The sequence below is a fragment of the Paroedura picta genome, chromosome 2, assembly GCF_049243985.1.
Source record: "Paroedura picta isolate Pp20150507F chromosome 2, Ppicta_v3.0, whole genome shotgun sequence".
In the NCBI taxonomy this organism is placed as follows: Eukaryota; Metazoa; Chordata; class Lepidosauria; order Squamata; family Gekkonidae; genus Paroedura; species Paroedura picta.
Genome location: NC_135370.1, coordinates 29567950 through 29585808, shown reverse-complemented (window position 1 = coordinate 29585808; position 17859 = coordinate 29567950). Strand labels below are relative to the sequence as shown.

Here is a 17859-nt window from a genome sequence, read left to right as displayed (position 1 = left end):
TGCACGGGCCACCAATTCTCCTTTCCTACAAGCCTTGCCTTCCCACCTTTCCATTTTCCCTCTCTGTCCTGCAATCTCCCCCTTCCTCCCTGATGACAGCTGCGTCCCAGCCCTTCCCCACTTCGCCCCTGCACGGGCCACCAATTCTCCTTTCCTACAAGCCTTGCCTTCCCACCTTTCCATTTTCCCTCTCTGTCCTGCAATCTCCCCCTTCCTCCCTGATGACAGCTGCGTTCCAGTCCTTCCCCACTTTGCCCCTGCACGGGCCGCCAATGCTCCTTTCCTACAAGCCTCGCCTTCCCACCTTTCCATTTTCCCTCTCCATCTCACGCGATCCCTTCCCCTGGCTGCGCCGCCTCCCCGAGCTCAAGCGCCACCCCATGACACGCTGACGCCTGGACTCCAATTTCTTTCTTTGTTTAGCGGGAAGGCAGCACGTGGAAGGGCAAGGCTCTGAGGGAGGAGAGAAGCTGCGAGCCAGGTTGGTGAGCGACCCAGACGGGGTTTGTTTCCACCAAGGACAACCAATGGCACAGATTTAACGCCTCTGCAGAGGAGCAAGGAGAGCAGAAGGTTAATGCTCTTTGTAGGAAGCCTTATCTCTCTTGCTCTCCTTTCTAAATATTATTTCCTCAAATGAAAATGGATTTTCATCCTTGGCTGGAGGCAGCCCTTGCTGCTGGGAATCCAGCAAAAATAACCGAAGACATTGAGACACAATTGTTGGAGAGGATTAATAAATCACCATGGTATGCACTTCAGGTTGACGAATCTACAGATGTTGACAACAATGCAATACTACTTGCATATGTGCGATATCTTTTTCAGGAGGATGTGCATGAGGATATGTTATGTGCATTATCCTTGCCAACCAACACCACTCCCTCTAGATCATTCTCCCTCTAGATCAAGAGGACAGCTTGGTGGGACCTCCAAGAGCAGTCCCAATCCAAGTGGGTGATTCTTAACTCTTATTCATCACATGTGACAGCACCTTATGGCCAAATAATGACCCGGCTGTATTGAGCCTATCAATTTTGAAATGTCAAACAAAAGTGGAAGGCGTGACCAAATAGCAGCCCTACAAATTTCCTCCACCAAAGCTTGATTAGCAAAGGCCACAGAGTCCACTGCACTTCTAAGTGAATGAGCGGTGATGCCTGTAGGCACCACTATGCCAGCTGCCTTGTACACTTCAGTGATGCAGCTACGAATGATTCTACTGATAGCTCCCTTGTTCAAGGTCTTACCAATATTTGGTACTGATACCGAAATGAACAGAGACTCTGATGATCTGATGTTGCTAGTCCTGTCAATATATACCTTACGGGTACAGCTTATGCCATTGGCGTTGTTGCTTGGAGTTACGTCTAGAGAAAAAGTCAGTAACTTAATTTCCTGTGACACGTGAAATTTAGTAGCCATCTCTGGCTTGAACAGGGCATTGGTTCTCAAGCCTCGCCTTCCCACCTTTCCCTCAGGATAACCCTATCCTCCTGAAAAACACACAGGTCCTTTTCTAGACATGGGAAACACCCACCCAACAAGCTGTCCTCCTGACCTATGAGAAGGACCCTTCTCAATGGTTGTTCTCCATTTAAATGCGTATGCATCCAATAGTAGATGCATAGTGCTTTTTAGAACACCACCCCATATGGAATCATAAGTCTTGAGTCTTTTAAAAATTAATCTCGATCCCCATTTTTTTTTGGGGGGGGGGATTTAAAGAAGCATGCTTTGTGTTTTAGCTTTTGGAAAAAAATTATTTCGGGCTTTGCCTGCATCTTGTATGTCTATTCACTGCTCCAGGTGATGGAGCAGGGGTTGAACTTTTCACTTTTATTATGCTATGAAATGCTGTAAGGCTGTAACTTCCTAAGGTGCTCATTCAATGGTTAAAGATTTTTTGTGACAATGCAAAGTTCTGTAATATTTTGTCTTTGTAACTTGGCTCTGTAACATAGTTTCTGGAACTATGTCTTAATCAAAAGGCCTTGTGAGGAGGATGTACTTAACCATCTCTTGAAATACTGCCAAATAGTGCCAATGTTTATATACCGGGCTGGCCTACTTCCAAGGCCAGTGGAAGTGACTAGAATTGTTGATACTAAACCACTGGAGTTGGGCGGAGGGCTGAGAGGAATCGAACGTTGCCTTTTGGGGCCTTTCTGGTGACTTTGCAAATCGGCAGTGGGTGGTCTGGGGGGTGGTCCAGGTGGGATGTGCAAAAGGTGGAGATCTTAGGTTATTGGCTTGACCTGTAAGGGCATCACCTTTACCCACCTCCAACAGAAAGTTAATTAATCTCATGTATCTCTATTATTTGACACAGGCTCTTTTGGGACCAGCCCCCCTGTGTCATTTTGTTCATCTGCAGTTGAATAAAATCATAAAAGGTTTTCCAGTCTAGTGGTCATTCTATTTGGGTACTGCACACTAGGCAAATGATCCTAAAAGGCCCAGACCAGGCCCTGGGCCGTCACAGGCAGTTCGCCTTTAAAAAAATCTCATCCATAGAAGAAGGGACAGGGAGGGTGGGACATTGGAAACAGAGATAGTGCTTCTTCGCCTCCATACATTTCCTTTGCATGTAGTCGGCCGGTTGTCAATTGGGATAAAGAGTTTGGAAAATAACTTGTGTTTTGTAAGTGGTTTTATTTATTCTATTTTTAACTTGCCTATTTTTCCTTGGATGGATAAATTTTGATAACTATTGTTACCAGTTGATCACAATTTTTGCGGGTTTTGGTTTTCCGGGGGGGGGGGTTGTTTGTTTGTTATCCTCTTCATTTTTCAGCAGTATCCTATTATGTGGAATTATTTTTCGTTTACTTTCGTATCAATCCTCCCTGTGGATTATTTATATACATACCTTTCCCCCCCTCTATTGTGGCGAAATTGGTTCATCTGGGCCGGGATTACGTTTTAGGTTTTTCCTTTTTGTTTTATTTTTTATTTTATTCTTGTTTTCCTTCCCCCTCCTTTTTCTCTCCTTTCCCCCTCTTTTATGCCATCTTCCTGCCTTTCTTGTTCCTCCTTGTTTTTAGGTTTTTACTGCTAGCACTTGCCCAACCAACTGGAAGAATAAAAGAAGAAATATTGAAGCATTTGTGTTTTGGATGCCTATTTGTAAAACAGATTTGAAAAACAGGATACTTACGGTGGTTGGTTGGTCAGTGTCATGTGTTTGCTTTCTTTTCATTGGGTCTTAGTTATTAATGACGGATAGGCTTAGACCACAGCCAAAACAAGTAAGATACCCAAAGTCCGCAGCAAGTGTGACAATTTTTGGGAAATGCAAAAAAGAAATGGCAGATGCTAAAAAGGCTGAATGAATTGAAAAACAAAACAAAAAGAAGGGCTTAGAGAAGTAACTAAGAAAAATGAATTTGAAACTTTGAATAATGAAGCAACCAAGAGATATCCTTGTGAGTTTTGATAGTAAGGTGGTAAGGAACAATCTTCTACGGAAACATCAGAATGAGCCATTGAAAGTGGTGGACCAAGAGGCTCAAATTTTTCAGGATTTACCGGCAGAAACGTTTAAAAAAGAGCCCAGTTCCATTTTACGTCAGATCCTGATTGCGAAAGAGATAAAATATTTTTTGGAAAATCCCATTCACCTTGGAAGTGATTCTACTGCCTGGTAGGGGAACATTTAAAACACTTAGACAAGCTCAGGACCTTGCTAACAGTCTGTCACAAGGCCCTGCCCCATCGCGGTATTAAGAAAGCTCTCTGACAAGGCTGCAACAAGAAGATCCAGCTCATGATTTAAGATCAATCCTGTCAGCTCAACCTCTGGGTCCTTCAGGCTCATCGCAGCAAGGAGTGACTGGTACATTACACAAGCATGGAGAAGCTAAAGATACTCTCCATAAACATTAATGGATTGAACTCCCCAGCTAAACACTCAAAACTTTTCAAACCAACTTAGAAAATCATGTGCAGATATCTGCTGTATTCAGGAAATGCATGTTAAAAGGAAGAATCAAAACGTGTTGGTATCTAAAAAATTGGGAAGAGAATTTGTGGCTTCGGCAATTGTAAAAAAGAGAGGGTTTGTGATTTACGTCCCAAATCCTAATCTCAAAACCGCGATTAAACTACAAGATTCAGAAGGCCGCTTCCTTACCTTGGATATACAACTTCCAGATGGCCAAAAACATGTTTTGACAAATATATATGCACCCAACAATGCCAAAGAAAAATTTTATGAGGAATTTTTTCATATACATAGTGAATTGACTGAGGGCAAATGGTTAATAGTTGGAGACTTTAATGCAGTTATGAACCCTTTTATGGATAAATCACATAAGTGGTAAGGTACGTTTTTCCCTAAATCTGCGAAACGGAATTTTCAAGTTAATTCTTTAAGGGATCATAGAATCATAGAGTTGGAAGGGGCATACAGGCCATCTAGTCCAACCCCCTGCTCAACGCGGGATCAGCCCTAAGCATCCTAAAGCATCCAAGAAAAGTGTGTATCCAACCTTTGCTTGAAGACTGCCAGTAAGGGGGAGTTCATCACCTCCTTAGGCAGCCTATTCCACTGCTGAATTACTCTCACTGTGAAATTTTTTTTCCTGATATCTAGCCTATATCGTTGTACTTGAAGTTTAAACCCATTACTGCATGTCCTCTCCTCTGCAGCCAACAGAAACAGCATCCTGCCCTCCTCCAAGTGACAACCTTTCAAATACTTAAAGAGGGCTATCATGTCCCCTCTCAACCTCCTTTTCTCCAGGCTGAACATTCCCAAGTCCCTCAACCTATCTTCATAGGGTTTGGTCCCTTGGCCCCAGATCATCTTCGTCGCCCTCCTCTGTACCCTTTAAATTTTATCTACGTCCTTCTTTAAGTGAGGCCTCCAGAACTGCACACAGTACTCCAGGTGCGGTCTGACCAGTGCCGTATACAATGGGACTAACACATCTTGTGATTTTGATGTGATGCCCCTGTTGATACAGCCCAAAATGGCATTCGCCTTTTTTACCACTGCATCACACTGCCTGCTCATGTTTAGTTTACGATCTTTGGAGAGAACTTCATCTGAATAGTAGATTTACTACTATTTACTTTTTATTCTAATCACCATTGTTCTTATTCCAGGATGGATCAATGTTGGTGTTCAAAGACTTTATTACAAAAGGTGGTGAACATGGAAATCTTGGCTAACACTTTTGCTGACCACAATCCAATCTGGATCGAGCTTTCTTTCTGCAGATCTGGAATGAGGAGATGGAGAATGAATACGTACATTTTGGAAGACCCTGAAAGACTGAACAAATGTAGTGATTGGTGTTGAGGGGTGGATCTGTAACCAGGCACCTCACAGCAGCATTATCTCAGCCTGCTTCACCATATAGTGGTCGAAGCCATCGTTGGATTTTGCCTTCAACTGACCATTGAGGCTATTCTTCATTGGATCGCTAAGAACGGTTGACGCCGATGTTGCTTCATCAGCTCTCACCGTTGACCTCTGATGTTGATATACCTTTGGGATCCAAACAGTGTTGACATTTGTAACTGGGTGATAGGCAACCACACGTTTCTATCAGCAGTTCACATTGCGGGAGAGCTCAATACTTGGGAGGACGCTCCGAGATGAGACATCAACTAAGTCCAGGAGTAGTCCCTCAACCCAGAATACCTGGAACCTATCTTCCATCGGTGGGGGATTCCCACTGTAGACTTATTTGCCACACTACAAAATACCAAATGCCTCCAGTTCTACTCAAGGGGTGGCATGGACCCAAGCTCCTTAGAGCAGTGGTCCCCAACCTGCGGGCCGCGGCCCGGTGCCGGGCCGCAAAGGCCATGGCACCGGGCCGCAGCTCCCTGTCCCCGCCCCGCCCCCGCAGTAAAAAACTTCCCAGGCCGCAAGCTTGCGGCCCGGGAAGCTTCTTACTGCGGGAGGCGGGGAGAGGGAATCAGGGCCGGGCCGCGCCTGTGCGGGCCATGCCCGCTCGGCCCGATCCGCGGGCGCGGCCCGATCCGTGGGCGCGGCCCGGGCGCGGCTCGCGGGCGCGGCGTGGGCGCGGCCCGCGGGCGTGGCGTGGGCGCGGCCCGCGGGCGCGGCCCGATCCGTGGGCGCAGCCCGCGGGCGCGGCCCGATCCGCGGGCGTGGCCCGCACGGGCGCGGTCCGCGGGGGCGCGGCCCGATGCCCTGCCGGTCCCCAGCCTCGGAAAGGTTGGGGACCACTGCCTTAGAGGACATCTTCCTCCATTGCTGGACAGGATCCCTTTTTTATGCATTCCTGCCATTCGGCTTGATAAATAGGATAGTAACAAAGTTTATGTCAGAACACACTCAATGCATCTGCATAGCCCTATTCTGGGAGCAGAAGACTTGGTTTTCAACTCTCTTCCATCTATCCCAAGGAAGATGCATTTACCTCCCAGATTAGGACAACCTTCTGACCTGGGAAGAGTTCCTACATCCCAATCCCCACCCCCTCCACCTCACAGCTTGGAAAGTGGGTACTTAAATGACACCAGGGTGGATCAAATTTTAGAGGCTGCCCAGAGACCTTCCACGTGACATTCCTATGCCACCAAATGGAGTAGATTTGTGACATGGTCTCAGGACGTCAGTCATGTACCGCAGTCCTGTCTCCTCCGTTATTTTTTCTTACCTAGCCAAGTTAAACGATACAGGTCTGTCTAATTCCTCTGACAAAGTCCACTTGGCTTCTATTTCTGCATCCCATGATGTTGTGGATGGCAAGCCTGTTTTTTTCTCTCCCATTTTTCTCTCCCATTAACTACATTTCTGAAAGGTTTGAAGAATATATTTCCACCTGTTACACCTGTTGTTCCACAATGGAGTTTATCACTTGTTTGGTCAAATTTAACACATAAACCCTCTGAACTGTTAGCTACAACTGACTTGTCTTTTAAAGTTCCTTTCTTGGTTGCTATTACATCAGCACGCAGAGTGGGAGAGTTAGCAACCCTCTCTTCAGAGTCTCTGTTTTTACAAAATTTTACGGATAAAGTGGTTTTACACCCTAGTGTCGCTTTTCTCCCTGAAGTAGTGTCAAAGCCCCACTTGGGCCAATCCCTTGTTTTACCAGCTTTTTTTCCAAATCCCACCTCAAATTTTGAAAGACAGATGCACACACTGGATGTCTGCAGATCAGTTCTTTTTTATTTAGATAGAATAAAGGAATTCAGACAAGAAAAATCATTTTTGTTTGTTTCCACAGTGTAAAAAGAGGCAAGGCTGCCTCTTCCCAGACCATTTCACGTTGGATTGTTTAAGCAATTGCTCAAATGTATAAAACTTCAGGGCTGGAATGTCCTCTGTCTCAAAGCACATTCCACAAGAGCACAAGTCACTTTGGCAGCATTTGCAACACGCCTACCAATGGTCGACATTTGTAAAGCAGCTATGTGGTCTACACCCGGCACCTTCACCCATCACTACTCACTTGACGTTGATTCTGGAAAAGACACAGCAGTTGGGAAAGCAGTGTTACAATCAATACAACCAGTAGCCCACCCCTACTCTGATGGTGAGTGATCTTGCTAATCTCCCATGTGAAACTGCACAGAAATTACGAAGATGAAAAAAGGTTGCACTTACCTGTAACTGTTGTTCATCGAGTGGTCTTCTGTGCAGTCACACAACACTCCCTCCATCCCTGCTGGGCCGCTGATTATTGATTGCCCGCTGAGCGGCAAGCGGAAAGGAGTGAGGGGAGTGTGTTGGCCCCTCCCTTATCACGTGACTTTGGGAAAGTCGCTCTGTGAGAGGAGGGGCCAGCACTCTTGGGAGCCTTTTACACTTTGAGCTTGCTAGTTAATTCTCCATGGCAGGCTTGCGATTCCAATGAACCCATATGTGACTGCACAGAAACCACTCGAAGAACAATAATTACAGGTAAGTGCAACTCTGGTATCTTCTGAAAAGAACATCCAAGAGAGCTTGGTAAGTTTCTTTCAAACTTTGTGTCATTCAGAGAACAAAGGAGGCAATCAAGAAGAGGAATTGGCATAATTGGGGGATATCACCATAAAGATATTTATGGAAGAACATTGCCAAACCCTAAATAAAAAATATCAGTTCAAGAAATCAATGATGCAATAGTTGCTATGAAATCTCACAAGGCTCCTGGACCAGATGGACTATCAGTAGAATATTATAAAAGAATATTTAAAAGAATACAAGTTAAAACACCATTTTTGCACCTGTTAATCAACAAAATAATGGAAACATCAGAAAGTCTAATTTCAGAATCTTGGGAGCAAGCATCAATAGCTTTCATACATAAAGAAAGGATAGATCTGTCTACCAAAGAATCAAGATGGCAGCCAGAGCAGTCAAGGAATCAGACTGCTCCCAAAATTAGATTGGCCCAGCCCAGAAACAGAAAACAGAAGCAAACTAGAAGAAGTAAATTAACCAAGAAGGACCAAAACCAAGAAGAAAACAAACTTACTAGTGGCTAGCAAATCCCGCCAGAGCTCCCCAGGGACGCAGTCGGAGGCTGGCTGCCACTAAGATTGACTTCCCACCCACCACTGCCCGGGATTGTCCCAGGTCACCATCAACGCTGCCAGAACATCAATGCTACGGCAATGATCTGCACTGCATGAGGGCCAACTGCTCCACTACCTGGGGGCTGCTGCAGCCTCTGCAGTGGCCTCTATCACTGAGGCAGCAGGGGTCCTCACCTCCACATCACAAGATCCACAGCAAGGCCACGGCACTGCTCTGGGCTATACCAGGTCCACCTCCCTGTCACCTGAACATTGCTGCCTGGACCCAGCACTTCAACTGCCAGACCTACAAGACCCAGTCCAGGCTTCTGGCTGTCGAACATCAGACCTCTCACTACCACTGTATTTTACAATGTTACTGCTGGGATCAAGGAAGAATTTAGAAAAGAATGAAGAGAAGTGCACAGAATGGGGGGGGGGGGGGAGACCACTGGAGTATCAGACAAGCCACATAAAAACGTTGTCTTATGGGAGGGGAGGGTAATTTTGGCAGGGGACAAAACCAGACAAAATCTTTACTTCACAGGGTTGGTGGGGGGCATTTTGGTGGGAGAACTGCTGGGACAAAGCCAGGCAAAAAATGTTATTTCTCAGTGTGTATGTGTGTGTGTGGGGGGGGGGGGGATTGGCAGGTGCATTGCTGGAAGAACTAGGCCAAGTCCCCACCATACTGCAATTTAAGCAGGTAGCATTAAAGTGGGCTAGAATAATTTCAGCAGGTAACAATGTTTTAGGCAGGAAACATCTCAGCAGGCAAGAATAAATTCAATGGGAACTTTGTATGTACGAAGAGGAGGAGCTTGGAATGGAAAAAAAGGAGGGAAATGAATGGGCATAAGCACTTGTCCAAAGGTCCATCAACCTAATCAAAATTGTTACTCTCAGCAATTGTACAAAGCAAAGAGCTGAATTAAGATATTGGTCTGCTTGTAACAGAGCAAAACTAACTTACTTAGTTTTGTAATAAAGATATGAATATAATAACTTGGAATGTGAATGGTTTAAATGATTAAAAAAAAACATAAAAGAGTGTTCCAATTCCTGAAGAAGGGGAATTTCCTAATAAATTGTTTACAGGAAACACATATAAAGGAATCTGTTAAAAATATTTAGTTAATAAGAATTTGGGATTCGATTTTGTGTCAGCAATGAAAAAGGAAAAGAAAAATGGTGTTGTGTTATATGTTAAGGAACAATTTAAACCATGTTTAATAAAATCTGATAAAGATGGAATATTCATAATGTTAGAAGTGGAAATAAATGGCATCAAATCACCGGTGGTAGGGATATATGCACCAAATTAAGGTATAAATACATTTTTTTAGAATTTGGCCTGTAAAATGTCACATTTATTATATAGCGTTATTTTAATGGGGGACTTAAATGGGGTAACTGAGGTCCATTCCGCACATCATCAAAAGTGGCCATATGTTTGCTGTTGTCAAAATCGCTACGGAAAGTAGCGAAAAATAGCCGTTCTGCACCACAGCGATTTTTGTGGAATTTTTTACTTCCACTAGCGGTATTTTAGTTCCCCACAGGTTTCCGCTCTAGGTCTAATCGCCACAAAGGAGTTCAATTTTTCACGCTTCTGGCTTCCCATGGCCGTCAATCAAACAGAGCGGCCACCTTTTGCCGTCCCCCCAAAGCCACAAGTCTCTTGTGTTTTTTTTTAATCCCGAAAACCCTGTAGCAACTAATGTATGCATATTCATTGCCACAGACCCTAGGGTTTCCCTAACTTTTTTGGAAAAAAGATTTTTTTCCGAAAACATGTGCTCAGCCCGGTCATGCCCACAGTACACGCCCTCGGATTACCTGCCTATATTTACTGATACACACACTCCCCAGTGGGAGGACTGATACACACACCTGGTCGACCTCACTCTTTGTTCTTGTTGTGTGGCTACTCCACAGCGCAACATAACAATGGAGAAAATAATTCTTGTCTTGTTGGCTCAGATGCTAGCTCTGATGCTAGCATCGTGTCCGTGCCACCGTGTCACGGATGAGGTCTACCTTTTGGGCATACAGAGAACATGTGGACAGCAGTAGGAGGAGGGCGATCACCGGAAGGGCTGTATTGCAAAGGAAATCTCGAAGGGCACACGTGGCTGGTAGGATCCGCTGGCAAGCTCTATCAGAGGTGCGGTTCCCGAGACAGTTCTGGATGGACAAGAGATCTACTGACTGGTGGGGGAATTTTGTAATTTCTCGCTGGGATGATGACCAGTGGATTTCCAATTTCAGAATGTCGAGGGCAACTTTTTTTGAACTGAAAGCTCTCCGTGGCTGCACGGAGCGGCGTGTAATGGGCATGCGGTGCCTCATTCCTGGTGAGAAAAGGGTAGCAGCCGCGTTGTGATACTTGGCCACCCCATAGTACTTCCGTACAGTGGCTCAGCAATTTGGCTTAGGAGTCTCCATGGTCGACGAGATCCTGCTGGAGTTCTGCTTCGCAAAGGAGTCAGAACTGTACAGCAAAGTGGTGTGCCTCGGAGACCGGATTGGAGAGGTGGGTGCTGTTTGATCCCCTTTACATTATGACTTCCTTTTTTTTTTAATGACAGTTAAGCAACGAATAAGAGCCTCTTGTGGCGCAGAGTGGTAAGGCAGCCGTCTGAAAGCTTTGCCCATAAGGCTGGGAGTTCCATCCCAGCAGCCGGCTCAAGGTTGACTCAGCCTTCCATCCTTCTGAGGTCGGTAAAATGAGTACCCAGCTTGCTGGGGGGTAAACGGTAATGACTGGGGAAGGCACTGGCAAACCACCCCATATTGAGTCTGCCATGAAAACGCTGGAGGGCGTCACCCCAAGGGTCAGACATGACTCGGTGCTTGCACAGGGGATACCTTTACCTTTACCTTTAAGCAACGAATACTCATTTAACCCCCCCTTAAAATTCATCCCTGATGTTTCTTTTCTTTTTGTTAACACAGAGCATGGATGGTTTCGGCAGACTAGGCTTCCCACATTGCTTCGTGGCCGTGGATGGGACCCACATTCCAATCTGAGCACCTGTAGGCAGCATCAAGGAGAACAGGAACAGGAAGGACTTCTGTTCTCCTCCAAGGAACTGTGGACTCTGGAAGGTTTATAGATGCCGAGGTTGGGTGGAGTGGGAGGAGGCATGATGCCCTTGTGTTCCATGAGTCCAACCTCACAGCGACCATGGATGAAGGGGTCTTTGTTCCTGGCAACCCCACCGCCACCATAGAGGGGGTGTCTGTTCCAGCATTGATACTCGGAGATGGAGCCTATCCTATACGCAGATGGCTTATGACTCCCTATAAGCGGCCAAGGACAAATGTGCAGAGTTACTATAACCTATAACTCCCACGCAAGGAATGTTGTGGAGCATGCCTTTGGCCGCTTGAAGGCTCGGTTCCATTGTCTGATGTCGAGACTACATGTACATATAGACAATGTGACACCACTGACCATTGCTTGTGTTATGTTGCATAACATCTGCGAGGACAAGGGACACCACATCCCCTTCCCCTTGGCTGACCCAGAACTCGTGATCCTGGAGGATGCAGCACCCATCCCTCAAGCCAGAAAAAAAAGGATTTACGCGGAGGGGTGCAAGGTCCGGGACACCATTGCCTGTTACCTTACAGAAATAGGAGAAGGTTTATGTTAAATCTGTTTTCAATAAAGTTTGAGATTCTTTTGTCATTCATGTCTTCTACTTATTGCCATTTTTAGTCAAGCAAAGTTTCCTTAAGCAAACTGAACGACTCTCTGGTTCCAAAGCACTTTTTAGCAACTAGTGGCTTCACTGTAGATTCATCACTGTGAAATTGATATGAACATTTAAGGAATGTTCAACAGGCAAGGGTGGGGGAGGCAGCTAGGCAGGAAGTTTAGGTGACACCTATACCACTGGAGGACACAGGCACTTCGTGTTTGTTATCTCCACGGGGATAATTCCACTGGTGGAAAGCACTGATACATTTGAACTTTTGGAGGCGGGCAGAAGCAATGAATATTTGTTGACTAAACGTCATTCCTCAAAATGTCGAAGCCCAGGAAATGCTACTTTTGGCAGCGCTCTGAGGCTGAGGCACTCTTGGAGCTGGTGCTCCACTCCAAGAGCATAGACCGCCTCATGGCCAGCACACACTGCCACACAAAGGGGGCTTGTCTGGTGCTGGCCAGGAAAATGAGAGACAGGGGGTACGTCAGGACTTGGAAGCAGGTGCGGACCAAGTTCAAGAAGATAAAGCTAGATTTCCTCAACAGCATTGAGCAATGGGGGGGGGGGGTCCCGCAGCCCAGTGCAAGGACTCTCTTCCATGAGCCCATGATGTGGATCTGGTAGAAGGCTGGGAGACCCCCCTCGAGATACGCAGACATATGGGTGGATTCTGTCTTCCTTCTGTTTCGACTTTTCACATTAAAGGGGACATAACTGTAGTGGCAACGAGAAACCTGCCTCTCAACTGTTATTATCAATTTGGAAACAACAGTTGATTAATGTTTTTTTCCAGAAAAATGACCAGACAGAAATGAGAATTACTTAGCTGAAAATACTTACTACAAGTGGTCCTGTAAATGCCTTGATTAATAAGTAACCCTTTGCGTTCATGTTAGATTAAAGTTCTGATAAAAGTGTTGTCTAGAGGTGTGTGCATGGGAGGGTCTGTGTTCAGACATTTATGAAACCTCCTTTCTCCATCACAGCCACACAGTATCCACTGAAGATGGCACAGTCTCCGGGTGAGATGGCACAAGGAGCCAGTCAACAGGAATAGGGGGAACAGGAGGAGGAGGGCCCATCCACCTCAACCAGAGTCACATGTGAGAACAGTACTTCTTTAAACACAACCCTTGACTTTGTAGACCCCATAAAGACTGGATGAGAAAGACCTTTTTAATTCCACCTTTTCTATTTTACAGCAGAAACACTGAGGGCAAGGATAGCGGCACTGGAGGCTGGCATGGAGAGACAGAGGCAGGAGTGTGAGTAGGAAAACTTCTGTCAACACAACCCTCGCCTTTCTGGACCCCAGAAAGACTGGATGAGGAAGACCTTTTTAATCCAGCCTTTTGTATTTTACAGCAGAAACAATGAGGGCAAGGATTGGGGCACTGGAGCCTGACATGGACAGGCAGAGGCAGGAATGTGAGTAGGAAAACAGTGCTGTGAGGCAGCTTACATGACAAATATGTGTTCAGAATACAGCTACCGTATTTGCCAGCATATAAGACGACTTTTTCCCTCTGAAAAACATGCCTCCAAGTGGGGGGGGGGGTTGTCTTATACGTCGGGTGCACTTCAGTTGGGATAGGCGGAGGCGGAGGCGCCCCCCCCCCCCACTGGGCTCACCAACTCTGCTGCTTTGTGAACTCCTCCCGGCTCGGAACTTGCTGGGCCCAGCAAACTTGTGTCTGCGGGCACGCCCCATGTCGCCGCGGCAGCAACGGGCCCTCTCTCACACATAAGCGGGAGGTGGAGAGAGAAAGAGAAAGCTCCCGAAGTGCCGGGCGAGCGAGTTGCGAAGGAGTGAAGAAGGAGGAGGATGCTGGGGGGGGGGGGGAGGGAGCAGGGACCAATCCAATCAGGCTTTGTATACAGCCAACAGCCAACCACAGTACTGCATCATTGTACAGTACAGTACAACATAGAAAATGTCCAGCAGTCAAAACCCTATCAACCCTATCATGGCACCAGCAAAAAGAAAGAATTATGATGCAAGTTTTAAACTTAAAGTTGTAAATTTTGCCATGGAACATAATAATTGTGCTGCTGCAAGACAATATGGAGTAACAGAAAAGATGGTTCGGGACTGGAAATCAAATGAAAAGGCATTAAAGAGTATGCCAAGGGGTAAGTGTGCATTAAGAAGAGGCACCCCACACTGGCCAGAACTCGAAAAACATGTAGCAGGCATGGTGGCTCAGCATCGCCAAAACGGTTATGTGGTGACACAAAATACAATATGCTTGTTTGCACTTTAGTGGGCCAAATCTAACCCAGATCACAGCAACAATTTTAAGGCCACTATATCCTGGTATAGGAGATTCATGGCAAGGCATGATCTGGTACTAAGGCAAAAGACAAAAATTGCCCAAAGATTACCTGCAGATCTGGATAACAAAGTGGATAGTTTCCATTGATACATAATACAACAGCGCACTAAACATGGCTATGCGTTAAGTAATATTGGAAATATGGATGAAACTCCAATGAATTTTGATATGATTGGAAATAAGAGTGTCCATCAAAAAGGTGAAAAAACTATTTTGATAAAAACAACAGGACATGAGAAGTCAAGTTTTACAGTGGTACTAGCATGCACAGCTGATGGCAACAAATTGAAACCTATGATTATTTTTAAAAGGAAAACAATGCCAAAACTCAAGTTTCCTGCTGGTTGTTTTGTGCACGTGCATGAAAAAGGCTGGATGGATGAGGAGGGCGTGAAACTATGGCTGGATAATGTATGGAGCAGACGACCAGGTGGTCTTCTTCAAAAACGTAGTCTGCTTGTGTGGGATATGTTCAGAGCTCATTTAACTCCCACTACCAAGGAAAGGCTTGCGAGAATAAAAACAGATGCAGCAGTTATTCCTGCAGGATTGACATCATTTGTACAGCCCCTGGATGTGTGCCTAAACAAGCCGTTTAAAGATTGCATTCGAGAACAGAGGAATAAATGGTTAGCGGCGAAAAGTCATACACAAAAGGAGGAAACATGCGTGCTCCACAGTTGGATGTTTTGTGCCAATTTGTCATAAAAGCCTGGAATGATATTGATGCCCAAACAGTAATCAAGTCTTTCAAGAAGTGTGGAATATCAAATTCATTAGATGGTATGGAGGACGAGTACTTGTGGCAAGATGAAGAGGAAGCTGAAGCTGAGGCCACATCATCTGACATGGAATTAGATCCATATGATGACGGCCTTGCAACTGTATCACAAGATGTCATTGATGAACTTTTAATATCAAATGACGAACAGGAGTTTGAAGGCTTTTAAAGGGAAACTGTCATGCTAGCAAACTTGTTGGGGACTTGCCCGGCACTTGCTCTCTCCCTCTATTTGTTATCTTCCTTCTATCGTTGACAGTTCCAGTTTGGTTAACAGATGAGAAAACAAACAGCATGGCAGCTCCCATAGGTTTATTGTTCCATTCAGCTTTAGTGAATTAGCCTCTGGCATTTACTATTGGCTGGTATAATACATGGTGGGGAGGGGTCTTAGCCACCTTCACACTATTTATGAACATTCCTTTGGGAGCTCAGAAGGGGGGGTGTCTCCAGAAACATGTTACCTATCCCGTGGTTTTGCTGATCCAGATTTAATAAACTTGCAGTTTTATGTTTACTGTACATGTTTGATAACATACAGCCTTGTGACAATTTTTCTGCATGTCATAAGCATTTGAATATAAATTAACATGTTGAAATCAAATCTGATGTTCTTTTATGTTTTATTTGGTGTGTGGAAGGTGTGCGGAAGAGGGGGTAGTCTTATACGTCGAGTATATAACAAACTCTATATTTTGAGTGGAAATGTTGGGGGGTCGTCTTATACGCCCAGTCGTCTTATACGCCGGCAAATACGGTACATGTTATATCTGTGTTTCTCTACCATTTACAGGGCAAGCTACGGTGGCAGAGCTCCAGGTTGAGTTGGAGACGCAGAGGCAGCTCACAGCGGAAATCAGGGCAGAGCTGGACGTCCAGAAACAGAATGAGGAGGAAGCATGTAGGTTCACTTGCACCCCCTAACACCCCCAATGTTGCATCCCACACTGTGGCTTACTGACCTACGAATGTTCCCCATGTCTCAATAATTTATGTAACATTAAAATGCATGCCCTTTCCTCTCTACACAGAGAAAAGCAAGGAAGAGAAGGAGAAGACGGATGCCACCTGGAGAAAGAAGGCTCGGGGGACCATGAGCAGGATGGATCACCAGCTGCAAGAGCTGCGGGCAGAGAAGGAGGATGGGGGAAAGAGAAAGGCTGTGAAGGGGAAGGTGGGTGGCAAGGTGAAAAAAGGCAAAGGGAAGCAGATGAAACAGAAGGTTGCTGGGGGAGAAACAGAACAAGGTGGGGCAGGGGAAGGGACTAATGGTTAAGAAATGTTTGTGTGGGGTTTTGGGAGAGGTTGGTGGGGATCCAAATTACGTTTGAAACTTCGCTGTTTAAGGAATGCTGGGGTTTGTGGGCGGGGGGGGGTTAACACTGCTGTTCTGTAAAAGTTTAAATAAAATGTGAAAACTGTTATGGAAAAAAATGTCCAGTGTCAATCTTTCAACACCCACCCCATTCTGTTTTGCCTTTCAAGAAGGCCCACCCCTCTCCACCACAACAAAATATGGGTCACCCATTAACCAGAAACACAGATTGGGACTAGCCTTATGTCACACTAAGGGGCATAAGAGACAGGAGCCAACTTTGAACCTTTATTTATAAAACAGAACACAAAAATTAACGCAGAACACAGAGAACAATTGAAACTTTTTAAACTAATAGGGGAGTACTTGTCGGCAGGCCTAACCTTCCTCTTTCCTAGAACTGTCCTCCTCCTGGTTTGTGTGGCCGTGCTTTGTGAGGGGGTTGGTTGAATCTGCTGTGTGTGTGTGTGTGGGGGGGTCAGGTTAACATTTATCTGTGGAGGGTTCACATTCTCCCTGTCTTCTCTGGCCTCCATCACAACAACCACCCTCTCCACAAGTCCAATTATAAGTTTCATTTCCTCCACACTCCCCCTGAGTGTTGCATTGGTCTCCATGAAGACTAGGGATGGGTGATTCAGATTCGGAAACGTCCAAATCGCCCGAATCGGGCCCCTAGGACTCAAAAACGGTCCGAATCGCTGAGATTTGGCGATTCGGGCTGCCAAATCGATTCGGGTCCAAATCGATTCAGCAGAGTCGGAGGCCAGGCAGCCGTTTGCCTGATGCCTCTAGCTGCCGCCTTTTTTCCCCTGTACTTTTTGCCGCCTAAAATGGCGGTGGGTGAGGGGGGGAGTGAGTGGCCAATCAGAATGCCTGTAGCTTTTCAGCTCAGGAATTCTGGCCACTCACTGAAGACTTTTGCTTTTTCAATCCACTTGCTTTGTAGCCTGCCCAGGAGGAGGCTACTTAAAGCAAGGGGCTGCTTGCTGGAGCTCACTTTGAGCTCTGGCTGGCTGGCTGTGCTGCTCCTAAGCTCCCTGCTTGGTAGAGCAGCCTGCCTGCCTGCCTCCTGGACATGGCCTGTGGACTGGACTTCGCTGGAGAAGACATCCAATAGTTTGTTTTAGGGCTTTTTCCCTTCTCCTTTCCTATTTTTCTCTTTTCCCCCTCCCTCTTCTCCCTCTCTCTCCCTCCTCTTTTCAAAGATTTTATGTGCCT

At 45.9% G+C, this 17859-nt stretch overlaps 1 long non-coding RNA gene across 1 annotated transcript; it reads left to right on the top strand.

Annotated features, from left to right (window-relative positions):
- The first annotated feature begins 426 nt into the window (after window positions 1-426).
- On the top strand, window positions 427-16519 carry LOC143828625 (uncharacterized). The gene is made up of 6 exons (XR_013227772.1): window positions 427-481; window positions 13193-13309; window positions 13409-13471; window positions 13572-13634; window positions 16117-16224; window positions 16355-16519. It is a non-coding gene; the product is annotated as an uncharacterized LOC143828625 (long non-coding RNA).
- Window positions 16520-17859: the final 1340 nt, after the last annotated feature.